Genomic DNA, 9,582 nt, shown 5'->3' with positions numbered 1-9,582 from the left:
GTCTGGACTGAGGGAGAGCCGGACCTGGGCAGCGCTGGGCTGGAATGAAGGAGGACCGGACCTGGGCAGCTCTGGTCTGGACTGAGGGAGAGCCGGACCTGGGCAGCGCTGGGCTAGAATGAAGGAGGACTGGACCTGGGCAGCTCTGGTCTGGACTGAGGGAGAGCCGGACCTGGGCAGCGCTGGGCTAGAATGAAGGAGGACCGGACCTGGGCAGCGCTGGTCTGGACTGAGGGAGAGCCGGACCTGGGCAGCGCTGGGCTAGAATGAAGGAGGACCGGACCTGGGCAGCTCTGGTCTGGACTGAGGGAGAGCCGGACCTGGGCAGCGCTGGGCTAGAATGAAGGAGGACCGGACCTGGGCAGCTCTGGTCTGGACTGAGGGAGAGCCGGACCTGGGCAGCGCTGGGCTAGAATGAAGGAGGACCGGACCTGGGCAGCGCTGGTCTGGACTGAGGGAGAGCCGGACCTGGGCAGCGCTGGGCTAGAATGAAGGAGGACCGGACCTGGGCAGCTCTGGTCTGGACTGAGGGAGAGCCGGACCTGGGCAGCACTGGGCTAGAATGAAGGAGGACCGGACCTGGGCAGCGCTGGTCTGGACTGAGGGAGAGCCGGACCTGGGCAGCGCTGGGCTAGAATGAAGGAGGACCGGACCTGGGCAGCTCTGGTCTGGACTGAGGGAGAGCCGGACCTGGGCAGCGCTGGGCTAGAATGAAGGAGGACCGGACCTGGGCAGCGCTGGTCTGGACTGAGGGAGAGGAGAGGCGGACCTGGGCAGCGCTGGGCTAGAATGAAGGAGGACCGGACCTGAGCAGCTCTGAGGTCTGATGTAATCACCTGCAGCTGCAGAGAGGAGCGCAGATGGGAAGTAGGAAGTGCAGTGCACAGGCTTCCTGTACATACAGGCAGCGCTCCGTGCACACTGTACACAGCAGACGGAGGGCGGGATCACCTCGGCCACAGCGGCGGCACCGTGCTGCCTGGAGCCATGGAGCAGCTGTAGACCGAGCCCGGGCTCCTGTGGGCAGAGCAGACTATTCCTTCTGAGGTAAGCGGGCTGACGACAGATGTGTCTGCTGAGCTGTCACCGCACACAGGCAGCACAGGCTGCAGTGTCATCCACACACTGTGCCTCCAATAGGGCGACTGCATGACATCTGGTCTAGTGTAGTGGAGAAAACCCTGGGACAGGGCACAGCAGCATACCTGGCAGACCACGGAATCCTCACCTCTTACCTGTTGGCACAACACTTTTTTTTTTTCTCCCCTGGAGCCAAATGATAGAAACTTTAAAACACACACACACACACACACACACACACACACACACACACACACACACACACACACACACACACACACACACGATATGTATGTATGCAGTAGTGTGGTGAGGTTGTGTTTTTCCCTTATGTTTGGGGCACAGTGCTGAATCTATAAGGCTCTATCACACCTGTGTTATGGGATTCAGGTTTTTCTTTCCATGTTTAAGAATGGAAGTATGAAATTAACCCTTGAAGTAACTCACCATAAGGGTGCACTTGTAAGTAGCGGGTTCAGGAGCTGAGCCTGCTCCATACCGGACAGATGTTGGCAGACAAATCTAGCCGGCATCTGCCTGTTCCAGCAGATCAGAGCTCACCTTGCCTGTTACTCTCTAAGTATGTAGGTGCCCTTGTCAGTCACTAATCAGTGCTGTGCGTGCAGTCATCCGCTCACATTGCCCCCCTCTATGATGCAGTTGTAGATTACCAAGGGTTCCTGCCATATTGGGCCTCTCAGGAGCCCGACCTAAGGTTGGTTGGAGTTCCTAGGAAGATGTCAGCTTCACTATACCTGCAGTAATGGTACAATTGCTCATACAACAGAAAGTTTTTTTTATTTTACAAAGCCTGAAAGTAAATTTACACTGCCTGATTATCCTAGGAATGCTTTCTTTTTACCATACAAGCCTGCGGTGTCTACAGACTGACAATCACCTGATGGACAAACAAAATGTTCTTTTGTTGGGTTGAAAGATTTTTAAAGGGAATCTGTCAGCAGGTTTTTGCTATGTAATCTGAAGACAGTTGCTCTAAGGGTTAAAATGCAGAATTCATCTCTGCATCTCTTATTAAGCTGCCTGCTATTATTTACTTGCAATGATTATTTTAGCATCACTACCTTAGGCCTCTTTCACACGTACGTGTCTCCGGTACGTGTTTGGCAGTTTTCTCACATACCGGAGACACGTACACACGTAGACCTATTTATTCTTAATGTTTTGGACACACGTAAGTATTTTCGAACAGAACGCGTGTCCGTTCCGTACATACGTGTGTTTCTCACGCCGACATGTCCGTTTTTCTCCGGCATCATGGGTGTCACACGTAACACACACGGACCACATGGATGTGTTCCGTGTGACACGCACCGGAGAAAAGACATGTGTCAGCGAGAAAAAAACCCAAACTTTACTCATCTTCTCCTGCCCTCCTGTCTCTGCCGCTGCTGTCACTTGCTGCCGACGGCCGCTCATTATGCTAATTGAATATTCACTTCACTGCGGCCGGAAGCAGCAGCAGCGGGGAGTCGGCAGGACCGGAGACCGAAGATCAGCACCACGGACAGCAACGCCAGGGACAGGTGAGGAGTAAGTTCCCGTTCTTTGTGTGTTATCACGGAGAACACACGGAGAACACACGAAGGCCATGCACACAGCACACCGAGGGCAATACACACCTCTGACACGTCCGTGAAAAACGTGCGTGTTTTTCAGGGACGTGTGAAAGTGGCCTTAGATTGCGTCGTTCCTGGTAGTCTGACATTCCCCCTATTCTGATTAGCAGCTCACTCTTTATAGGCATTGTAGACCGAGAGCCTAGTATAGGCATATAGTTATAGTATAGTTTACTTTTCTCCGCTTTGCTACATGGCTAAATCTAAAAACTCTGAATGTTTCAGAACGGCTGCTGCCAGTAATTTAAGTGACACATTGTTGGATTCAGGATCTCTTTGCTTACATCATGCTGCTGTCAGGTGAGGGAGCAAAGATCTGACAGACTACCTTTTAAGTTTGCAAAAAAAAACAACCCACATTCTTGGCAGTGTATTTTCCTGTGTTGAACAGTAATGTGCTGCTGAGAACAATGGCAGCCAAGGCACACGGAACGATATATCACTGATTGCTCTCTGTTCATGAGAGAAATAGTCAGCCTGTCTAAACTGGCTAATAAATGAATGTTTGTTTTCGCATGCATTAGATTGGAGGTTGTTTAAAGGGAATCAGTCATGTGAAAAAAATGCTGTTAACCTGCAGATATGGGGTTAATCGGCAGGTTAATAGTGTTCTGAACCTGCCTGGCACCTGCGTGTTGAGTCCACTGCTGGGAGAAAATTAACTTTATTTCTCCCGGAAGCGTTTGGCTTCCAGTTATTGGGGTGGTGCTTTTCGGTGGCTGTATTCGCTCCCCCTACACTGACTGTCAGCATTAGAGTTGGCTGTCAGTCATTGCTGGGGGCGCGGTTAGAGCAGCCGCTTACTATATACTGAACGATGACTGAACCCACTCCTGCCCCACCCCAATGACTGGAAGCTGAACGCTCCTGGGAGGAATAAAGTTAATTTCCTCCCAGCAGCGGGGCTCTAAGGGGTACTTTGCATGTTGCGACATCGCTACTGCGATATCGTTGGGGTCAAATCGAAAGTGATGCACATCCGGCGCCTGTAACGACGTCGCAACGTGTAAAGCCTAGATGCGCCGATAAACGATCGCAAAAGCGTCGAAAATTGAAGATATGTGTAGCGTCGGTCATTTTCATAATGTCGCACCAATCGGAGATACGATGTTGTTCCTCGCTCCTGCGGCAGAACACATCGCTGTGTATGAAGCCGCAGGAGCGAGGATCATCTCCTTACCTGCCTCCACCGGCTATACGGAAGGAAGGAGGTGGGCGTGATGTTTACGTCCCGCTCATCTCCGCCCCTCCGCTTCTATTGGCCGCCTGCCGTGTGACGTCGCTGTGACGCCGCACGACCCGCCCCCTTAGGAAGGAGGCAGGTCGCCGGCCAGAGCGACGTCGCAGGGCAGGTAAGTGCATGTGAAGCTGCCATAGCGATAATGTTCGCTAAGGCAGCTATCACAAGATATCGCATGTGCGACGGGGGCGGGGACTATCGCGCTCTGCATTGCTAGCCGATGCTAGCGATGTCGCAACGTGCAAAGTACCCCTAAGTGCGGCCACTAGGCAGATTCAGAACTATTAACCTGCAGATTAACCCCATATCTGCAGGTTTAATATCAGTTTTTCACATGACAGGTTCCCTTTAATGCCTCATGTTGTACAGTGTAAGCCTGCCTTGCTGTTGATTGGCCAGACGTGTACATTTGAATAAACACAAGTATGAAATGTATCGCTCTGCGTAGCCATATACCGTAATGCTCCGACAGTACATCTAGGGTTATGTTTGGCTTTAAGCCAGTTGTATTTTTTTTTTTTTTTTTTAAAGTATGTTAAAGTGCAGCATTTACTACACCTCTAAAGAAAAATAATATTCACTGCCGTGAAGATGAGCAAATCTGTACTACATGGATTATTACAATCTGTGGCTCTCATTTTAATATTTTATTTTCCATGCACTCACATGGCTGATGCCAAGGTTGTAATATAGAGAACCCCTTATTCTAGATTTGTTCCACATTTTTCTATGTATCCTGTTTCCAGCACACAAGGCTTTGCACTATATGTGGAGGATACGCTGTTTATATGGATGGGTTTGTTTTATATTGGAGGTGGCTGTTATTTCTTTCCTGACTGCACAATGTGGCACCTTTTAGGCAACCTGTCACCTGGAGGAATGCTGTTTACCTGCAGGCAACGGCAGCTGCTAAAGGGAGCAAATGGAGTCTTATTTCCGCGTCCTGTCGGACATTGATGGCGTGTTCTGCAGTGTGTGTAGCTTGTATATGCATAGCAGTCTGTCAGTCAATATACCGTGAAGGTATTGGGGGTACTTTGCACACTACGACATCGCAGGCCGATTGCTGCGATGCCGAGCGCAATAGTAACCGCCCCAGTCGCAGCTGCGATATCTTGTGATAGCTGCCGTAGCGAACATTATCGCTACGCCAGCTTCACATGCACTTACCTGCCCTGCGACGTCGCTCTGGCCGGCGACCCGCCTCCTTCCTAAAGGGGCGTGTCGTGCGGCGTCACAGCGACGTCACACGGCAGGCGGCCAATAGAAGCGGAGGGGCGGAGTTGAGCATGATGTAAACATCCCGCCCATCTCCTTCCTTCCGCATAGCCGGCGTGGACCGCAGTGACGCATGTAAACAGATGTTCCTCGCTCCTGCGGCTTCTCTCACAGCGATGTGTGCTACCGCAGGAACGAGGAACAACATCGTACCGTCGCTGCAGCGAAATTATGAAAATGACCGACACTGCACCGATGATACGATTACGACACTTTTGCGCTCGTTAATCGTATCAAAAAGGATTCACATACTCCGGTGTCGACAGCAACGCCGGATATGCGTCACTTTCGATTTGACCCCACCGACATCGCAGCTGCAATGTCGTGTGTAAAGTACCCATTAGAGCGCACTCACTATGCAGTGAGGACTGACTGTAAGCGCTCCCTGCACCGTCCCTATGACTGGAAGGCAGAGCAAGCAACACTTCATTTTCCCCTTGTGGCCACTCTTTCAGAAAGCTGGTCACCTAGGCTTCACAGTTCACATGCTATTTACTTGCAGACTAACCCTGTATTGACAGGTCAATAGCATTTTTCTTTAAAGGGTTGTCCAGGACATTTGCAGGATTTCCCTCCATCCTAATAATGTGCAATCTACTATTAGGCTACGTGCCCACATGTGTGCGCTCTGCACCGCAGCGTAAAGTCACTGCATGTCTGCTTCAGAGCGCAGCTGAAAAGCTCCTTTCTGAAACTTTGGTGACTGCAGAATTCGTGCGCTCTGGATGCTGCCTCTCCCGATAGACAGAATGGAGACAGCATGTAAAGCGCACGAAAGAAGTGATATGTTGCATGTTAGAATGCAGCGATTTGGCAGTATGCAAATCACTGCATTCTAAAACGCCACGTGGGCATGGATTATGCACAATCTTCATAGATTGGCAGGGGACGCAGGACGCATGCAGTTACGCAACGTGGGCACATAGCCTTAGGATTCAGATATATACAGTGGAATCTTGGTTTAAGAGTAACTTGGTTTGAGAGCGTTTTGCAAGACAAGCAAAGCTTTATACAAATCTGTAACTTGGTTTAAGAGCAATGATTTTCAAGAAGAGCAAATTCCCACGGTGTACACTTCCTTTAACCATGCTCTGACCCGCTCTGGAGGTAAGTTTCTGTGCATATGTACTGTATACAGTATACCATTGTACAGTATATACTATATAGCATGTCTATCAATTTGCATTTGTGGAGACAGTATTGTACTTTCTGCTAACCAGTACAGCACATTGCTTGTATTGTAATTGCCTGGGCAGTATTCCTACCCCACATTTGGCTTAGTTCTGCCTTTATTTTGGGGAGAATAGATTTGGGGTGTGTTTTTTGTGTATTGTACTAGAATAAAGGTGTCATATTTATACATTATTTTTTCTCTCTATATTGCACCTCCCACACACCAACAATTCTACTGTAAGCGAACGTGCAGTTTAATCTGTTTTATGTTTTTTTTACTGTACAGTATTTTGTATCAGTGTACTGTGATAATTTTATATGAAGACAGTACATTATTTTGTATTACTGTAATAAGTTTGTATAAATACAGCAAATATTTTTGGGTTGTGGAGCGAATTGTCTGAGTTTCAGCTACTTCCTATGGAAAAATTAGCTTTGATATAAATGAGTAACTTGCTTTAAGAGCACACTCCCAGAACCAATTATGCTCGTAATCCAAGGTTCCACTGTATATATTATATATATTTTTCTTTCTCATGTTTTTTCTTGGAGGAGGGCTTGGATTAAGGTAAAGTTTCTTTTAGTTTTATGTATTTTTTTTTTTTTTTTTTTTTTTTTATATTGCAAATAAAGGTGGTGTAAAAGGGCCACACTGTAACTCTTGTAGTGTTTTTGTCATCATCTCTTGCTGTTTGAATCATTCAAAACTATAATAATTTTATTCATTTATATAGCGCTATTAATTCCACAGCGCTTTACATACATTGGCAACACTGTCCCCATTGGGGCTCACAATCTCGAGTTCCTATCTGTATGTCTTTGGAAACTATGAAAATTATATGAAACTTCCAAGCGACGTAATTTTTATTCTGACATTGTTTTGGCATATCTTCATAGTAAGTTTGGTTACGTTCAAGTATCTGTGCTCCAAGCGTTCTGATATTTACGTACCAACCTCCTTTATTATTAAAGGTTGTTATTCCTGCAGCTTTAAATCCTAGAACGCATACCTGGGGCCTCGCAGGCCTGCTAGGTTACCTGTTTTCTATGGTTAATTTCTATGGTTGCGCGTTCTAGGGTTAATGCAGCAAACAGAGATAAGGAGGCTAAAGATGGGACACCATAACTCATGAGCCACTGTTTTGTGAATTTCCCCCCCCCCCCCCAGGTGTAAAGGGCATTCCCATCTCCAAAATCATATCCCAATATGTAGTAGACGTAATAGTATTATTAACAAATATCTTCAATTAGAAATGTAGTATAGTTCTTCTATAGCCATGTCTCATCTCATGTTGAGGGCATTTTAGCTTGGGTATCCATAGAACTGACCACCAGCAACTAACTGACAAACTAACTGTCACTATATGAGTGGACATATCCATGGATATCTAGGCTGCTGTAGTGCCCTGTACATGAGGTAAGAGACATGGCTATATCAGGAGAACTACACTACATTTCTAATTGTAGGTATATGCTAATATTATTATTATTATTATTATTATTATTATTATTATTACACCTACTACATATTGGGATAGGATCTTGGAGATGAGAATACCCTTATAAATTTCCCAGCCAGCCCTTGGTCAGTTTATCTTAGGCTAGTTTCAGACGTCCGTGTTTAATCTGGTACCAGTCACACGCATGGTTATGGTCACACGTGTGTCTCACGTGTGGCACACGTGTGACATCCGTGTTTGCATGCTTGTGACAGGTACCGGAGAAAACACGGGTCTGTGAAATAAAAAGATTTTCCATATTTACCTGCTGTCTCCGGCTCTGCTGCTTCCCGCTCATGACCGCCGCTCATTATATTCATCGATTATTCACTGCACTCAGGAAGCCGGAGCATCGCGGGTACAGCGCGGGATACAGCACCGCTGGGACAGCACTCCTTGGACAGGTGAGTATTCACAAAGCACAGTGACATCCAGGAGGTCATCGGAGTTCCCAATGAACTCTGATGACACCCGCGCTACAGCTTCACGGGTTCATCAGAGTTCATTGGGAACTGTGATGAGTCCCCGATGCTGTCCCTGCGATGTTCCGGCTTCTAGGTTCTCAACACACACACACACGTATACACTGGGCACATATACACACATATGGATACACCGAACGCATACACACATAGCGCACATGCATGTATACACTGACACACACACACACACTCTGCTGTAAACTCACCTGGCGATGCGGTCCCCGGCACTGAAGTCCCCGCGATGCTCCGGCTTCCAGCTCCACAGGGCAGTGAATATTCAGTGAGTATAATGAGCGGGGGTCAGGAGCGGGGGGCAGCAGAGCCAGAGACAGCATCGCTGGAGAGAGGTAAGTATAGAAAATCTTTTTATTAAAAAGACCCATATTTTCTCCGGTATGTTTTACACTGATGTCACAAGGATCACATCAGTGTGCAATCCGTGTGACACCCATGCTGCCGGAGATGCATGCGTGTGTGCGTGCGGGGTCATGAAAGGTCACACGGTCAGTGTGCAAACACGGACGTGTGAGACACATCATAGAATAACATGGGTACGTGTGACATCCATGGTAAAAACGGATGTCACACGTACCTAAAACACGGACGTCTGAAACCTGCCTTAAAGGTAGGCTTTACCCTTCTGTAATGTACTGACTCAAACACCTCCTATATGTTCCTATTAGGCTATAGCAGTTGAGTCAGGAAACCAGTGGCAGGTCCACACATCTTGGTTCATATTCAACATTAACATGACCAGAAGTAGAGTGTGCAGGTAGAAATGATAGAGGAGATGGGCATATGGACATAATTCATTCAGAACATAATGGTTGCCAATGTCATAGTTACATAGGTTGAAAAAAGACGTACGGTAGGTCCATCTAGTTCATCCTTCCTCCACCAATTAAACAGTGCCTTGCGAAAGTATTCGGCCCCCTTGTATTTGTCAACCTTTTCCTACATTTCAGGCTTCAAACATAAAGATAAAAATTTTAAATTAATCTTTGTTTGAAGCCTGAAATCTGGGTTAAGATTGACAAATTCAAGGGAGCCGAATACTTTCGCAAGTCACTGTACATTTTGTCATGAAGTCATTTGTAACCAACAATGTTTTGTGTACTAAGGAAATCATCCAGCCCTTTCATGCCTCTGTGACATATACACATTACAACAGCTCTTTAGGCAGGAACATATGT

General features: G+C 47.4%; 1 protein-coding gene across 2 annotated transcripts in view; it reads left to right on the top strand.

Moving 5' to 3' along the window:
- Positions 1-707: 707 nt before the first annotated feature.
- RNF144B (ring finger protein 144B) overlaps positions 708-9,582 on the top strand; it is an 85,185-nt gene continuing 76,310 nt past the window's right edge. The window contains exon 1 of one of the 2 annotated variants that reach the window (XM_075316437.1): positions 708-1,047. The gene's annotated coding sequence lies outside the window, so the exon portion shown is untranslated. Of the gene's footprint in view, positions 1,048-7,763; positions 7,826-9,582 lie in introns of those variants that run through there. The other variant, XM_075316438.1, reaches the window with a different exon arrangement.

The sequence above is a fragment of the Anomaloglossus baeobatrachus genome, chromosome 6 (genome assembly GCF_048569485.1).
Source record: "Anomaloglossus baeobatrachus isolate aAnoBae1 chromosome 6, aAnoBae1.hap1, whole genome shotgun sequence".
Lineage (NCBI taxonomy): Eukaryota > Metazoa > Chordata > Amphibia > Anura > Aromobatidae > Anomaloglossus > Anomaloglossus baeobatrachus.
The sequence above is the reverse complement of the archived record's forward strand: the minus strand, read 5'-3'. Positions and strand labels throughout refer to the sequence as shown.